The following is a 611-nucleotide window of genomic DNA, read 5'->3' on the forward strand; positions in this document are numbered from 1 at the left end:
GTGGGCATGGGAGCCCCCCCCCCCCCCGCCCCTTTCCCTCCATGGCTGGTTTTGGGGTTGGGGGGAGGGAGGCGATCCTGGTTGCTGGAAGGGGGGTATGCACATTTTTTTGGAGTTTGCATAATGTATTTTGTGTGTGTGTGTGTGTGTCCACCCCACCCCAGCACACGCACACCCTTTCCTGGGCTGTCTGCGCTGGATGGTGCTGGGGGAGGTGGCAGGAGTGTGGGTGGGTGGGGAGGGAGGTATCACCCCCCCTTGGTAAACTGCAGGTTAAGTGGAGCTAGAGAGCAGCCCTGTAACCTTGCTGGGGGATGCCATGGTGGCTTTTTCGTGGAGGGGCCGCTTCATGCACCCGGCCCTGGGAAGCCCTGGAGAGGGGCTGAGGCTGGGGTGGAGATGGTGGGGGGCGGCGGGGAGAAGGGAGCCCCTCCGGAGGCCTGCACCAGCACAGCCCTGGCCTGCTGGTGGTGCCCCCTCTCCCGAGCCAGCCTTGCTGAATGCACAGATCGGGGCTTATTTTGACATTGAAAAGGACGCGCGCTCCCCAAAAGCAGCGATTCCCAGTAATAAACAAGCGGTGTGCCTGGGGGGCGGGGGGGGGGGGGGTG

At 63.7% G+C, this 611-nt stretch overlaps 1 protein-coding gene across 3 annotated transcripts in view; it reads left to right on the top strand.

The window, feature by feature from the left end:
* LOC102375842 (SET-binding protein-like) overlaps positions 1–611 on the top strand; it is an 87,146-nt gene that overhangs the window by 661 nt on the left and 85,874 nt on the right. The window lies entirely within an intron of this gene.

Source organism: Alligator sinensis, unplaced genomic scaffold (genome assembly GCF_000455745.1).
Source record: "Alligator sinensis unplaced genomic scaffold, ASM45574v1 scaffold1345_2, whole genome shotgun sequence".
Taxonomy (NCBI): domain Eukaryota; kingdom Metazoa; phylum Chordata; order Crocodylia; family Alligatoridae; genus Alligator; species Alligator sinensis.